We start from the raw sequence: 17,174 nt of genomic DNA, 5'->3' as shown, positions 1-17,174 counted from the left end.
TAACAATAACCGTGTCTAGTAGTAGGGACAAAAATATGACTAACCAAGATCATTGTCACATCTGCTTAGTGTTTCATGACAAACTCTATTAAGGCTAACAGAACCACTGTTAATTCAATTAGATCAGTCTTTTCTTTTGCTGGCCATGATGCATTTGGAAGACCAGCAACTGTATGCAGAGCGTGGCAGGCAGTCCTCTGCAAGGAATAATAGCATCATAAATAATATATTAAGACGAAGACAAATCTAGCATGCTGCAGTCAGAGCACATCAGGCTTATAGATGAATCCTGCAGTATTACAAGGAGGTGGGGGAGGAAGAAAGTAGTTATGACAGGAAATTATAGCAACTGTAAATGACAGGGACTACAGGAGAGAACAAAACACATTAGGTCAGCTCTTTAAGCAAAGTGCTGGAGAAGCACAGGACAGCCTGCTGGCAGCCATGGAGGCTTTGTAAGGCTTCATATTTATCCTCCTTAAAATGAAATAGCAGACATCAAGTGCTGGATTTAAAGAGTGATAAATAATGGAATATAACTGGCAAAGATCTCAGCGGAAACTCATCCCTTTTTCTGGGCTGCAAGCCCTTCCCTGGTGTTCAGGGCTTTCACCCTCTCTGCAGAGTGGGACTTGGATGGTTGCACCCTCCAGAGCAAGCAGCTGCCCTCCTCCCCAGCAAACCCCCCCAGCATTAGCTGAGGCACTGTTGTGGGGAAGCACCTTGCACAGCCTGCAGGAGTGACAGGCACAGGTAGCTCAGGGCAGATGAGCCCTTTGTTCCAGCTGCTGGATCTGGGCTATCAGGTGGCCCACTGAGCACTGCCACACAACAGCCCTTGCCAGCAAGCAAGAGACACAATTGTGAAAATCCTGATCAAGCCTCAAAGCATTCAAAGGAAAACAAAACAAATCACACTTTTGCTTCAGGAAACATGCCAGTAAAAAGATACTGATAAGAGTTTCCTAAAGTAATTTCTGCCTTTTGGGGGGATTTTCTTTGCAGTTTTTTTCTGTATATCTATACAGCCTTGCTGCTAGAGAAAGGCACTCCATGTCAGAAGAAAAAAAGAAAAAGCCAACTAGAATATTTTGTTTCTATGACTTCTGGAAATTATTACACAATCTTATCAATTCTCAACAAATACAATCTAAAATATTCAGACTGCTGATGGAAATATTGCTTCTGATGGTGCAGCAAACTGCAGATTGAGTTTTTATTAAATGCTGCATAAATTGTCTGTGAGGCAACCTTTTACGAGATGTGGTGGTTCAAAAAATTTTACAAAGAGCAGGAGACAAAGAGTTCCTTTTACACTATAATGGTTTCCTAGGAAACACTGCAAAATGTAACATGGGATCTCTTTGTGGAAGTTCAAGGGCTAGTGTGCGTGTGTGCCAGTGTGTGTTTCTCCGGACCCTTTTTCTTTTCTTTTCTTTTCTTTTCTTTTCTTTTCTTTTCTTTTCTTTTCTTTTCTTTTCTTTTCTTTTCTTTTCTTTTCTTTTCTTTTCTTTTCTTTTCTTTTCTTTTCTTTTCTTTTCTTTTCTTTTCTTTTCTTTTCTTTTCTTTTCTTTTCTTTTTTCTTTTTTCTTTTTTGGTGTGGTGTATGGTACTGCTGGCCAATTTTACCTTTCGATGGTAGCACAAGAATAGAATAGGCCTGTACCACAGCAGCCCACAATCTGAAGGACATTTTCCTCTTTGATAATCAAATCTCTTCTCTAAACAGAAAAGAAAAATATTGATAGAAACCAAGTCTTTTCATCTGTAGCACTGTGGTTTCACAATAAGGAAAAAACAATGACTGAAAATGCCCAGAGCCAAGTTTCAGATTTCAGATAGTCCTCATGGCTGACTCAGTGTATTTTCTCATCTCTGTGGAGCCTACAGTACACAACGTAAACACATGGGATTAAAGCAGATATCAACAGCCTGCAAAGCTATCCAAAGCTGTTCAGAGATCTGGACATGTGTCAGATCTTCCTTAATTAAAGGCTAATAATCCACCCATCTGAGACAAGCACTTTGCTTTTGCCTATGTGCAAGCAGTGTGTCGCCAGAAATGCAAAGTTCCTGACTGGGACAACTCAGCTGTGTATCCAAACAGGAGTAACTGTCTGGATTTACCTGGCTGCATGCCCTTTCATTAGTTGTCCTACTGTCATAGATGCTAATAGAGTTAGATACACTTCCTGTGCATCTTAAAGACTGCAGAAATGTTGATGTATAAAACACTTTACCCCAGCCATAGCTAATATCAAGACCTCAATATGCGGAAGTCCTTAGGTAGACAATACATGACCCTATGCAGTGTTGCTACTGTGTCTGTCATCCTCCCAGCTGCAGTCTGGGCACTCAGACCCATGCAATTCTGGCCAGAGTTATGTCCAGTTACAAAAGCATACTGGCCCAAGTGCAGAAGACTACAGCACTGCACACAAGGCAGCAGAGCCAGACAGTCAGGGTCAGAGCTCCAGCATGGCTCCAAGCCAAAACACCCCATTTCTTGCAGGATATTTTACAAGCAGTTGCTTTGCAACAGACAGAATAAAATTTCTGAACAGAGGTGGAGACATGATTTAGATCCTAGGACTCCTTTTGCCTAGTTTAGAGAAAGGGCAAGCAGGTATTTCAGAAATAGTTACACTGAATTTAAGCAGAGTGTCGTTCATAGGTGACAGGGGCGGCACTGGTTGTCCCTGTCAACCTCAGCCAGCAAACCTCCCTGAGTTAACCAAACTTCCTCTTTGGAAAGCACACACCCAGTGTGCTGATCCTTACTGCTGCCTCCCCACTCCAGTAACTAAATTTTACTACCTTGTTCCTTGGTCCTTTTTTCCTCAAGCAGAGTCTGGTTTTTCTCTGGTCCTAGGAAAGGTCCCTGGAGAATTTCTGTTCTGCAGGTAATTGACAAATGGGGGGAAACTCACAGAACAGAGTCCAGATAGTTTAGCTCATGTTTATAAGCACAGGATAATCCAGGCAGCAGGTGAACTAAGAGCTGACATTTACTGTTGGTGCAGAAATGTGAGCTTTGGTGAACTGCTGAATTTGTCATGTAGTGCCGAGAGCAGCATTTGGATCCAGATGTGCACTCTGGAAGAGTTGAAGAGCTGGCAACACGGATACTGACCCAAGGAAAGACTTGACTTGAAACACAGTTTCATCCAGTGAGCTCCCTGGTTTAAAACTGGGACAGAATGACAGATTTTCTAGGCAGAAGTAGAAACCACATTGCCAACCACATTAAGAATTGTGCCGAGCTTCTTCCAAACTAACCCAGGCCAGACAACCACTGATACTCCATAAGAACAACTGCCCTCCAAGCCAGTAAATCTAAAGGAGTTTCCTGACAGAGCTCAACAGGCATAGGGCCGTGTATGCCTATAAAGGTAAATTGCAGACTCAGGGCCTGCTTCTCTTTGTTCATGTCCCACGAATTGTGTGGACATAATTGGTTACTCCATGTGGCACCCAGAAGCTGTATTCATTGGTGTGTTGGAAACACCAAGGACAAAGGAATAGGGCTTGGCTGATGAAGACTGTAACACTGTTTTGTTCATCCTCTGCTGTACTGGCTCTGCTGTACTAATAGGATTAAAATGTATTTAACTGAGATTTCATGTTTGAGATCAGTAGGTAATTAAGCCCACATTGATGCACTACAGTTATAGAAACATTTTCTGAATAGAAATACATCCCACTTACTTACTGTCCTAAACACTTTATTCAGAGTGCCCAGTTACTAAAGAATTAAATAATTCACATCTACATTCAAATAGCTCTCCTTTAGTCTTGAGTGTTTAAATATCTCCTAACTGTAGCACACCTGGATTTAGAGTTTAAAATCCTGTGCAGACAAACAAACTTAATTGTATAAGTCATACCAAATATTAGTCAGTGAAGGCAAATCTGATTTTCAGAAGGGGCTTTCTGAAATGGAGGAGTCTTGAGCTGCACAGGCTGTAATTTTGGTTCTATCTCCTGCTGTAACCAGCTCAACATAGAGATTGTTTAGATGGTCCAGTCTCACCCATAATTACAGCTGATAAAAGATCTCACTTGATATACAGAATATGAAATGCATTAGGCTGACTGACAGAAAACTAAATAGCCTCCAGAGTATTGGCTTTTAAATGCACATACCATTTTGTATAACAAAAGCAACTCAATAGTAGTTCTTTTGTTCATCTTAGTTTTTTAATGAAGGTATGAAAAACAAGTCTACCTGGAGTTAGAACTACGCTGGAAAGGACTTTGCTTAGAATTGTTCTAAAAGCAGTAAAAACTAATTTTCTGTCTTTGGATTCTGTGACCATGTTATATAAGAGAAAGGACAAGCTCTCCTGACCTAGATAAAGATGTATATGGCCTTTCCCCATTGCTTTAATGATGTAAATGAAAAGCTGCCCTATTAGCTCAGATTATTGAGGCAGTCCTTTACATGTATTTGGTACATCTGTGGGACTTTCACCACATGAGAAGGGGAACACCTGAGAGTCACTACCATTTATGTGGCTGGCACTGAAAAACACAGGTGCTATGAGAGTTGCAGGAAGGGGTATGGCTTACAAGCATCAGCCTCTGGCAAGAATGCTCCCAGTTGTCTGTGGTGGTTGCACAAAAGTGATCTTTGCTCCCATTCAGCCCAAATGTCTGCCTGCATCTACAGATCATTCAACCTGATTTGGAGAACACAGGGAACCTTCATATATTTCAACAAGGGTTTGATTCACACTGTTCCTTTTTAAATCCTTCTTTTCTCTCTCCTTTCCTTCTTTCTCTCTCCTTATATTGCTACGTGTCCTACTGGGACTACTTTGATGCAGAACTGGCTGGATAACACATTTTATGAGCAGACAAAGTGAGGACTGAAGCTATTTTGTCCCAGGCTACATGCAAACCAGCAGCAGGGACAAGGGCAGTCACAAGTTCCCAGGTCACATTCTCCTCTACATTACCCAGTGTAACTGGTAGGTCTGAGGAAAGGCACAACTCCATAAACATGGAGAGTGGTGAGAGAAACAGAGAATCAAAGGAAAGGGGGTTGAATGGAAAAAAATTCTCTTTTGTGAAGAAATTACAAACAAGGCAGGCACGTGGATATTCTGGTTTCAAGCAAAAAGAGCCAGGAACAAAACCGAACCTTCCCATAGCATGGAAGAAGAATAAGAAGAGGAGCTACTAATGTGAGAGGAGGAAGGAAAGCAGACTGCTGCCCCAGGGGATGAGGGCCACAAGTCGTCTGTTTCCAGGGGGGTTCACAGAGCCCTCCAGTGCCTTCTCTAGTGAGGTATGTTTCCACCTTCAGCTACAGGATGGGCATGAGCTGTACCACCACTTTACACCAGCCCCACAGCTCCACTGTCTGAATGCTTACAGGACATCCTGCTGCCAAGACACAGGCAGGCAAATGAGATGCCTCCAGCATCAAGGAACTTCTGCTTTCAGAAACCCTCCTGTGGGAAATTGATCCTAAACCACCAAACTATACTAATTTTTATTTATATGTATTATATATGCAAAAATATAGATATAAATATTGATGTAATTTACATATATTATATATAAGATATACTAATGTCTATTTAAAAGAATACTCCTATTGGGATTATGTGCCAAATTAACTGTTAATATTCAGTTCTTGGTACAGTAACTTATAACTTGTTCGCAGAAGGGGGGCTTGCAAAGCTACCCCAGTACACTGCATCCTGTGGTGGATGCAAGGAGGGACCTCCCTCCTCCAGAAGAAGCACTGCTGCTGGGGTGAAGCACAGCAAGGTACTCACAAGTCTGAGACCTCACCTGTCCCTCAGAAATTAAGAAGGAAAGGCACAGTCATGGGAGGACACAACATCAGGGGTCAGAAGACTTGCAGCAGCAGGCTCTTCAATGAGTAGGGTAGGAATAGATGATGTTAAAAAATCTGCTACCTTCTCGCAAAAAAAAACCAAAAAACTCATGAGACTAAATTTAAGTAATTTAAGAGAGATTGTGTGGTTTCACTCATGCAGGTAATTAAAGGTTATCTCACTTAAAGAAAAAATAATAGTGTCATATTTACAGCAATAAAAATGGTAAATGATTTTTTTCCAAATTGTGCCAAAGACAAACCACCCACAGAGCCAGAAAATTTTTTCCCCTACTCTTCTGGAGAATGAGGACTGCAGGCAACCAGCTGCCTCCTGCCCAGGGGGCTGATGCTGGCCAGAAGCAATTAAAAACTCAATTGTAATTGGGCCTCAGTGAAGATACATCTCTAATCAGTCATCAGCTGTACTGTGTCTGTCAAAGTAGCTTGATGTTCTTCACTTAGCCTTCCTCTTCATTTATTTGTGGAGAGTTTGTATGTGGTTATTCTTATTTTAAGTGGAAGCTAGTGCCAGGTCTATCACCTACAGCTTTTTCAGCTGCTGTCCCTTTCTCAGGTCTGTTCTGTGCTCCTGGCTATAGAGTAGAGGGAAGGTCCAGCAGAATGGAACCCTGAAGGTGACAGTACCACTGTCATGATGCACATGGCAATGCCTTTCTTTCCCTACTCTCTTTTCCTGTTGTGTGTGTCCCTCAGGACAGAGGATGAGGGTATTTGCCATCCCTGTCCAGTGGCTCTGCCAAGAGGCCTGGAAGGTCTTCAATCCCAGCAACTTGGAGTTGAACCACATCCTTTTCCTCCTTTCTTTTGTCTCAGGATGTTTTCAGTCCCTTTTGTGACTGTGGCTGTGCCAGAGAGGAAGCACTGGAGAGCTGAAACACCCCCCCAGCACAGGTTAGCCAAACTCCTGAGCAGTAGCACAGACTGACCAAGATAAACACAGGTCCTCAGACCACATAATGAAGTCTTCATTTTTTTTAACATATATTTGTGTGTGTTACAGAAACCAGATATATTCACATACTCACATTACAGCTGAGGATGGAAGGCACCTGCAGATGCCATCCCACCCAACCTGCCTGCTTAAGCAGTGTCAGCTAGAGCTGGCTGCCCAGGACCACATGCACTTGTGTTTTAAATATTTCCATGGGTGGAGAATGTTTAACCACAGACTGTTTCAGCAACCTATTCCAGCATTAGATTGCCTCCACAGTAAAAAATAGTATTTATTCTGTTTAAGCTGAATTTCCTGTATTTCAGTGTGTGCTTGTCCTGTCACTGCATACCATTGAGTAGAGCCTGGCTCCCTACTATCAGGTATTTGTATATTTTTACGTGTGTTTTTCAATACCCTATGTGTTTAAAGGGAAAAGGAAAGCAGACTTCTGTAACTGAAACAAGAATTGAGCCAAATAACATCTAAAGAAAGAGAGGCAAACTGCCAGGAAAGTAAAAGTGGAATGCAAAGCTATATAGTAAAATACATAGTAAGCTTATCTGTCTGCATATAAGAGCATCAAAGTTTGTAGTCAGATGCTACCAAACTTACTCAGATTATGTATTTGCATATGTCCAAAAGTGTGTGTTTCTGTCAGTGTGAAAAGGCCTTTCACTGGCCTAACATGACCTTAATCCCCCACTACATTCCCAAATCTTGCACTGCTGCAAAGCATGTCTGAAACTTCAAAATGAGAAGGTGTTAGAGGCTTTCAGACGGGGCAGAGAGGAGCTGCCTCCCCGTGGCTGCCCAGCCCCCTGCTCGTGGCACTTCCACAGCAGCATCAATTCACAGCACTCCCTGGCTAAGGCCACTGTGTTCCTGCAGGACAAAGCCTGCTGACACTTGCATAGCAGCAAACAGCCTCTTCCAGAGGACGTGCTGGACAGCCCAATGCACAAATGCACATTTACCCACATCCCACCATGTCATTAATGCAGGTAATGTTACTGCAATTAAAACCCATGCATTTTCCAAGAAAACACAGTGTGGTAACCCAGCTGTTTAGAATAGCATATGAGAATAATATCAGTGCAGTAAGTACTGGTGAATAATGTTTTTACTGATAAGTACTTCATGTAGCATTCTATTTTGAAGGGCTTTGTACATTAAAGAATTTTCCTTCTAATAGTTCCATTTAATTTCTTAGTTTTCTTTTAATTTAATGTGAAGTAATAATATGCATAAGCCAAAATCAGGTGTTCTTATTATCCTCTGAGTAAATGATTACAGTAAAATAATCACAAAATCTCACTGAACACCATTTGGAATTCTTTGGACCTTTTTTGAACCCACCTTCATAGCTACATCCACCACGTTACCACTTGATCAATTTCTGGTGGATTTCCCATCAGCTAAAGGACATTTCTATAGTATATAGATGTAAGATATAGAATTTATAGGATATATCAAGTGTGACCAGCCCTTCTGGGTAGTGGGCACTGCTGTACAGGACCATGCTCTAAGTCTCAGATTTCTCCTCTCATTGGTTTCTTTACACCTTATTAAAGCCTAAACTGTCATATTAAAAGGGTTTTTAGAAATTTTAGCTGCAAAACCTCATACATTTACTAATCTAATCTATGTATAATTTGGATGATGGAGAGAGGTTATGGTGTCTCTGATTTTTGTGGTCATCCATTACTTGTTTTGAATTTGGGGGAAAAAGGCTTTACAGACAACTTCTTATTTATTGGTAGCATATAAAAGAAAAATATTTGCAGGTGAACGTAATCACAGAGGCTTTTAGTTGCTGCTTTATACAGAGGTAAAACCCCTTCAACTGTCAGGATACTGTGCAGGAGGGCAAATATCCACTATGTGTAGGAGGCCTTAAAAGCACCATGGATAATAAATGTTAGTCAAGAGGTACTTTTTTAAAAGTATAAAATCATTATGCCTAAAGCATTCTACTTCCTCAAAAAGTTCACAAGGAAGTGTTGGGAATTAAGATTTCTACTTTTATGTCCCACTTTCTTACAGACTCTCTTTTTTAAATTATTATAGATAAAACAACTCATTCTTTTAGGAATGCAGTTTCTGCCTCTTTATGAACATGCAAAATGGCTTTATTATAATAAGACATTATTCTGTTTGTATCAACTATTGACATCTCTGAAGTCTTTTAAGAATGATGGATGAAAGGTAGTATGCAAGTGTCAAGTACATAATAAATTATTAAATTTTTCTTTAAAATCTGCTTGCTCAGTCTACATTTTATTGGTTGATGCCAGATTTCAGAATGAGCTATACAAAAGACCTTTATGAAACTTTGTCCTCTTTCAGCACTGCCTGTGCAGGATCAGGCAGAATCAGAATATATTCTGTTTTCTGCAAGGAACTGCACACTTCCTGGAGAGGAGAGGAGAGGGAGAGGGAGAGGGAAAGGGAAAGGGAGAGGGAGAGGGAGAGGGAGAGGGAGAGGGAGAGGGAGAGGGAGAGGGAGAGGGAGAGGGAGAGGAGAGAATTATTTGCAATTACTCTATTTGAGTCTGTGTCTCCCTGCAAGGCAGGGTTCCTGAAGGCAGCGAGGTTAAGAGCAAGCACCAGCCATGTGCAGGCCTGCCCTCCCACTCTGAACAGCCGTGCCTGGGTAATGCAAATTATGCTGCTGGTGCTGCTGGGCATTTAAGATCTCTATGAACAAGCTGTCAGTTCAAGATCTAAAACTTATTCAGTTATTCAAACTAATTCAATTTCATCACCCAGCTCTGACACCCCCGGCACTTGCTGCAGACCATTTTAATGGGAAGTGATATGTAAGCGCAAACACCTGGGAGGCAGACGGCAGGGGGATTTTTCTGATACAACAGTCATCACCATGGTTGTTAACAACAGTGGCATTTATGTGATCCTAATTATGCTGTAAGTATAAGACAGACAAGGAGGGCTCACACTGCTCTTCGCGCACTGCTCTCACACCATCTGCAGGCTCCTTGTGCAGACCATTGTGGCTTTTAGCAGACCTGGTAAAACCACGTGCCATATTTCTATTCACATGTTTTTCTGAGAGTCTTAAGAGCATGGAAAGAAGTCTTGCCTTGAGACCAAGTTGTGGTTTATGCTAAGGTTCCCACCTTTAAGGTCCTTCCAACCCAGGCCATTCCACCATTCAATTATTTTATTATTTTCAAACACCAGTAAATTCTAGGCATGGATGATTTTGTTCCAAAACAATATTGCATTAATTTGCATGAAGACAAATTACAAACTGGAACTCTGGTAGAGATCCTAAAGCATGCTTAATAATGAGTCTAGATCCAGCAGGGTTCTCACAGGACTGAGTCTTGGTCCAACCTTATTTAATATGTTTTCAATCAATATTCCAAAAGATGATATAAAATCTTCAACAAGATGTCTGAAAATACTGTACTGGTCACCCAGCACTGAGCAGACCAGGCTTGTGGCTGCCAAATGAACTGAGCTGAATGCCACATCTCAGTGTTTTTTTGGGTGTGCAGGGACCTACCATCCCAACTGGGTAAATCAGGTGGGAAGCAAGTAAAGGTTGGCTCCCACAAGGTGGACTCAGTCTGCACCTCACCTTGAAGGGAGATAGTAAGAGCTGTGTCTCTGTGGAAAAAAATAGAGGTGGTTATCACAGTCAGTGCATGCAGAAGAGGAAATGGACTGGCTTTTGACCTTGTTAAAGAACAAAATCCAGCCACCAGGGATGTCACAGCAGTGTCCCAACACCTCTGTGCCAAGTAAAGCCTGGGTGGAATGCTTTTTATTTGGCTGCTAGGATGTGGCCTTAAGGGTGTGAGGTGGCTCAGCCTCCCTAGCACCTTCCTTCATCTGAAGGATGAGAAAGGAGGCCATCAGACAACTTAATAGTCTGTGATTTGCCAGGGACCACACTGAGATCACCTAATAATCAAGACTTAAAATGCACAGGGCTCTGCGGAGAAGCTAGTGTATATCAAAGCTGCACCCACCAAGGTCAGAAATCCAAGGAGGTGGAAGGCAAAACAGAGATAAGTGATTTAGTTCAATGCTATTAGTGATCTAGTTTAATGCTATTCTGTAAGCAGCCAAGTCAAAAGCAGCACCTGCTTTCCCTGCCCCCAGCCTTGCCCCTAAGCTGAGTCTTTGTAGTGATAGCACCGAACAGAAAATCAGCTTTTAATGAAGTTTATGCAATCAAGTTGTTTTTTAAATACAGTGGTAGCTTTCAGCAACCATAAAACAATTCTTTATTTGCAAGTTACAATTACCTTTGTCATTAAAAGGGTTGTTGTTGATATTTTCTTTTTTTCTTATGATTTATTTATGGAGAATTTTACATTTGAAGTTTCTTCAACCACACAGGCTAATTGTGTCAGCTCATGTAAAACAAGGCAAAGACTGAGCCTTCTTCTTTGAACAGGAGGGCTCCTCAAAAATCAGAAAGCTGCAGCTCTAGTCCTCAGCTGTGCCAGTAGTACCTGCCAAAAGGCCTGGGACTCTGGGACTGTACCAGGTAATTTCAGACACAAAGGAATCATGTTATTTATTTCCCCCTTCCCAAAACAGCTGAAGAAATGCAGCTGAAGGAAAAAAAAAAAAAAAAAAAAAAAAAAAAAAAAAAGAGAGAGTGAATGAGCAGCTGTGTGGGGCTTGGCTGCTCACTGTGCTTAAACTTCAACATATGTAATAGGAAGAACAGGCATCACAAAATAATTAACCTCTTATTACTTAACATATAAATTGCAGTAGGGCATGAAGGACCTTAAAACACTAACCTCAGCCCTTAAGAAATGCAAAGCATACAAACCATGGATGATTCCTAGCACATACACCCTAGGGAATGGAATGCCACACTGAAATGGAGGCAGAGGAGGATGGGGCCCTAGCAGTCTCCTAGTTGGTTCCTTTTTTCTTTCCATGCCTTTGCACAATGGGAGCAAATACCTATAACCTGCTTATTCCGGGGACAGATATGAGGGACATAAGGCACTACAGCTTTTTGGCCCAGGCAGCCTGCACAGACAGTCTTGAATTTAGACAGAGTGCTATACACTGATGCAAGACAAAGACAGTAGGACCAATTTGCAAACAATAATCTGTCTTTATGAGTACATCTATAGTTGAGGAGAAAAATCCAAGGTTTAGGGTTTATGCTGTTTTGGGGAAGGAACACAAAAAACAAGTTGTGAACACATCTGATTTTGCCTGCTCTCTCAGTAAAGGAAGAATATGGGTAAAGATAGCTGGTAACAGCCAAGCTACACTTACAATGGCAGCAGGTTACTCTCACATGATACTTTACAGAGAGGGCAAGGTCTGTCCCTAGCTGTAAATGGGGAGAGCAATGTCTGGGGAGCAATTAAATTGACAGGCAAGGGCCCAAAAGGTCACATAATGGGGTTCACAGTCTGTTTAACCATGCAGAGCCAAGCTGGAAAGGAGCCTAATAAAGCATGAGGTAGGTGAGGCACAGCTCTCTGCATCAAATCACTCTGCATGGGCTAAATTACTGGGAAAGCAAAGCTCTGCTCACAGCAGCCATGGTGTTAATGGGTGCATCCCTGCACTGCCCCCACCACCCACCTCACATCCCAACATTTCCATCCCACAGGTTGGGGGGGGAGGGAGAGAGCAGGCACAGACAGCTGTGGCCAGACTGATAAGAAAATCTTGGGATTTACGTGGTCCTGGTAACCAGATCTCTCATCCCCGGAGGGTCTGAGTGCATTTTGCATTTCGCTGTGTGCATTTTGCATTTCTCTGTGTGCATTTTGCAACCTGCCTGGACAGGCCTGGAGCCTGTGCTCTCTTTGCAGGAGGGAAACACTTTGCTGCTCACTGGGGATGGCAGAATTCGGAAGGCTGCAAAGCAGCTGCACTCAGGAGAAGGCTCATCATCTGTCTTTTGGGGTGTCTTAGTGTAAAGAGAATAAACTCTTAATGCAAGGAGGAAAAACAAAGCAGAAGATGGCCAGGAAGAGGATGCCTAAACACACACGGTGGCAGAGCTCAAAGCCCCCTGGCATCAGCAGTGGCTCTTAAAAAATGCCAAGATACCATGCTCTCCTGTCCTTGGGAACCCAAGAACAGGGCACAGGTCACGAGAAAACTACAACGCCTAAATCCCACCAGATTACCTCACCTGCTGGCTGGGAAGTTACAAGGCATTTTTCATCCATTCAGAGGTATTATTTAAAGCGAAAAATACCTGAGGGACTCCAGGCTTGGGAGACATCATTTGTCTAAGCTTATTTTAGGGAAAATAATACATTTCCTGCACACCTAAATGTGAATGCAGAAGGTTTCAACTGATAAAAGCATATAAACAAACCACACAACAAGAGCAGTTCAAAGTTTTCTCATTTACTTAGAAGCAGAAAGACATAACAGCAAAAACCTAGGGGATGGAGAGCTTTCAAAGGCACACTTTAAGCAATGTTTAACCTAGTCTGGAAATATTTCAGCCCACATTCAGCTAAAAGTTCAAGAAAGAAAAAATTTCATATTCCTCTGAAAACTTCCACGAAACATCTCCACTTGTATTCACAATATCGTGAATTAGCTCTTTGTTAAACTTAGTCTTTCCTGTTAGACCAATATTATGTATCAGAGAGGAATTATCCACCCTTCTGTTTTATAAAGCAGGCTATTTGCCAAATGCTGTTTCATTTAGCAGGCTTAACTTTATTTCATCATATGATTTTGTCATTTAAGATTGGTTCAAATAAGCCTTAGGTAACCTAGATATTTTTTTAATAGAATAGTCATTATTGGAACTGTAGAAATTACTTTCTTTTGTCTTTTGCAGTTCCATATATGATTCAGGCCTCACGTGCATGATTTATGCGCATGCATGTGTAGCTACTCCTAACACTGGCTTGAGTGCTCCCCCATCTTTGCAACTTGAGCTGCTGCAGTCGTCACCTGATAAGCTGTTAGAAACCAGAGCAAAGAGGCCAGGGTGAGCAATGCTCTTTTGCAGACCACTCCCAGAAATGAGACTGCACATTGGAGGAAGGAGAGACTCAGCAGGGGAAGGTTTTCCACCCTACATTGTACCTTCTTTATGTCCTGCTTTGAAGTCTCTTCTGCTCCTTGCCCTGGATAGATGGTGTTGTGCTTGCAACCCGACTGAAGCCCAGGACTCCAGACAGTTTGGATCCTCTATAGCCTAAAGGAGAAACCCTGATGAATGGTAAAATCCTTCTGGAGCACAAGTTCTTTTATGAAAATTAGACACATTTACATTCACATTTACATGGCTGATAGACTCCCCCTTTCTTTTCAAATCTGAACTGACAACACATGTTCTCACTCACTGAGATATAATTTACTGTTGTGCTTTACAACTGCATTGTTGGGCAGTACAGAAATTTGTAATTGTAGTTTGCACAGTAGATTACACATAAAATAAATTGGAAATATATAAGTCACCCTAGGGGACTATATTAAACACATAAAATACAGTCTCAAATGTACTAACTCATACTGCCAGCTCTCTTGGGATATCCTTGATACTTGTCTGGAGCAACATCTTGGGCTCTGGAGTATATGTGGGCTTGGTGAGCACATCACAGGGGTGCAAAAGGCTGGGGTCAAGCTTGAAAGGTAACACTAGCTACAATCTGTCTGCAAGTAAAAGGACCATCTTCTGGTTTTCCACCAGGACACTCTTGGGAACATTCTCCCCATTCATCCTTATGCAGAAGTTACCACAGCTAAACATGAAGAATGTGCTGTACAGTTGAAAAGCATTTGAATTAGACCTTCAGCAAGCACAGGAGATGAAATATTATTAGGAAAAAAGGTGGATATTAATTTTAGAAAAAGCTGGAGTGGCTAAATAGCCAGATACTCTGCTTCCCTTAGGATTATATTTCATGAATATTCCAGTCTCATAGTAATTCAGGAGCTACATCTATGAAACTTCTATAAACATTTATTATACGACAGAAACCATATCTTCTCAATTCAGCCTACAGAATTCAGATACATTTAACCCTCTGATACCCAGCAACTGCTTCCAATAGCCTAACATTAGATAATTAAAGGGTTTCTCTCCTTGTGATACCCAGTCACTTCATGCTGCTTTTAACAGACTGAAATATAACAAAAGCTTTTGAGTCAGGCAGATGCAATCCCATTATAGGACCAGGGGATAGAGCCAGGAAGAAACTGAAAGGTGGAGGGGAAGCTGGGGACAGGACACAGCCAAAACCTGCCACTGTATTTTCCAGCTGATGACAAAATCTGCTGAGCTCACAGAGGCTGGTGGGGGCCAGCAGGATGTGTTGCCACAAGTGTGCATTAGCTAATTCAGACAGTGTAATTTGGCACACCTCTGCTGCCTTCAGCAGCACTCTGTCAGCCTATACCGACTGAGCCTCTTGGACCCGAGTCTAAAAAGTATATATTTCACCCACCTTTGATAGTTCTGGTAACAAAATACTGTAAAGTGCATTACTGGAACCAAATCTGCCCCAGCAGGACACTGAATGGAAAACCTAAGATTTCTTTCTGTCTCTCTAATAACTGCTCTCACTCACAAACGTACCAGCAAATGCCTTTTGCATACCTATGCATTTCTCTGAAGGACAGAAACCTTTTGCAATTCATTTCTATTGCTACTATTCATTATGCTGCTCAATTACATTAAGTGCCCTAATTACTTATTTACAAAGGGTTAGTAATGCTGTACTTTTTACCTGACCTATATACTAAGCCTGGAGGCAGCAAACACTTTTCTGAATTCATCTCTTGGTAGCAGCTGCTTTCAATAGCCCTTTGTTTCCCACAAAGCCTCAGGTCGGCAGGGTTTTAGAGGGAAGCATGACTTTCAGTTGACAGTGAGCCCAGAGCCTGGGGGCCTGGTGCTTTCCTGACTAATCTCGCTGTGGTCCATGCATTTCTGCCGGTGAAGACAGGAAACCCTGGCCTGTGTTCTCAGCAGTGGCATGCACAGACTGGGGAGTGTGACCTCCTCAAAGTACCCACAGAGGACAGTAGGCTGTGAAGGGCACTGTGTGCCAGGGCCATCTCTGGTAGATGCCTGCCTGACAACAGCAGCGCTAGGGCACTGTGAACTGGCAGCTGGCCCCACAGCCTCACCAGCCCTCCTCTGTGGTTCTGTGGTTCTTCCATTCCCTGTATGGTTTACAGAATCACAGAACAGGGAAGGCTGGAAGGGACCACAGTGGGTTGTCTGCTCAAGAAGAGTTAGCCCAGAGCACATGGCACTGGACTGTTTCTAGACAGTTCTTGAATATATCCAGCAAGGGAAATTCCACAGCCTCTCTGGGCAATGTGTTCCAGTGTGTGTGGTCACTTGCACAGTAAATTCTTCCCCATATTCAGATGGAACTTTCTCTGCATCAGTTTCTGCCCCTTGCCTCTTGTCCTGCTGCTGGGCATCATCGAGCAGAGCCTGGTCCATCTTCATGGTACCCTCCCTGCAGATATTTAGAGACACTGATGATGTCCCCTGTCAGTTTTCACATCTTGAGGCTGAACAGACTCATCTCTCTCAGCCTTTCTTGGTGAGAGATATACTCTAGAGCTTCAACGAACATAGCAGCTCTCTGTGAGACCTGCTCCAGGATCTCCATGTTTCTCTTGGCACCAGTCAAGCACTTCTCGCCTGTCCAAGAACATCAAGCCCCTTTACCACAACTTGTTTTGGATTCGTGGTCATCCAATCTCCAGCTGGAATTTTCTTCTCTGGGTAAAAAGCAGTTTGTCCAATTTTTTTTTCATGTCTTCTAGTCTACTGTAGTACTCCCATTGTCCTCTTGGTTTTAATCAAGTAAGACAGCCTCTTTTTGAGATGCAGTGTCCAAAATTGGACGCAGTAGTTTCAGGAACTTTTTTTATGTGTGAAGAAGAAAATGTGTATTGTATCTCCTTACCACCTTACAGTCCCATTCATGTGCTGTAGGCAGGTGGGCTGTCACTTAATACTGTGTCTGTGTACTGCTGTCTTTTTCCATTTAAATCTATATATTCACTTACCTTATATTCATCCCGATTGAGTTATATACTACTTTTTTTTTCAGTCCATATCTCTACTGTCAACATTACGTGGAACACTAATCCGGACTTTCAACCGCCTTGCAGCAGCACTGATAAGCCTGATCCCTACTCAAATATGCAGGTAATCAGTGAATTACTTAATAATCCCAGTGCTTATAGCTGCTGAAGAGGTGACTTGAGAGATGTGACACTGCTGCTGCTGCTCTGTGTCCCCAGATCTACCCAGCAACAAGGCTGAGCTTCTATTCCCAACACACACAGAGTGTTCATCCAAATGGGAAGAATGCATACGGCCTGGTTGTGGTTCTCCTCTCCCTCCAGAGAGTG

The sequence above is a fragment of the Lonchura striata genome, chromosome Z (assembly GCF_050655825.1).
Source record: "Lonchura striata isolate lonStrDom1 chromosome Z, ASM5065582v1, whole genome shotgun sequence".
Lineage (NCBI taxonomy): Eukaryota > Metazoa > Chordata > Aves > Passeriformes > Estrildidae > Lonchura > Lonchura striata.
This window is presented reverse-complemented; position numbering follows the sequence as displayed.